Below are 496 nucleotides of genomic sequence, written 5' to 3' on the forward strand. Positions count from 1 at the left end.
GGAGAAGACCTGGGATCCAACTGTGAAGACCTCGGGGGGCGCAGGGCCGTGGGGGCCGGGCTCGGGGTCCTGCGGAGTGGAGGCGGAGGCTGCGCACGCGGGCCCGGGATCCCCGCACGCGGGAACAACCCCCGCCACCCCGGGAACTCCTCCCGCACCCCGGACCCCCCACCACCACCCCGGGAACTCCTCCCGCACCCCGGGACCCCACCACCACCCTGGGAACTCCTCCCGCACCCCGGACCCCCCACCACCACCCCGGGAACTCCTCCCGCACCCCGGGACCCCACCACCACCCCGGGAACTCCTCCCGCACCCGGGACCCCCACCACCCCGGGAACTCCTCCCGCACCCCGGGGCCTCACCACCACCCCGGGAACTCCTCCCGCACCCCGGACCCCCCACCACCCCGGGAACTCCTCCCGCACCCCGGGGCCCCACCACCACCCCGGGAACTCCTCCCGCACCCCGGGGCCCCACCACCACCCCGGGAACT

This window comes from Dipodomys ordii, unplaced genomic scaffold, assembly GCF_000151885.1.
Source record: "Dipodomys ordii isolate 6190 unplaced genomic scaffold, Dord_2.0 Scaffold6, whole genome shotgun sequence".
Lineage (NCBI taxonomy): Eukaryota > Metazoa > Chordata > Mammalia > Rodentia > Heteromyidae > Dipodomys > Dipodomys ordii.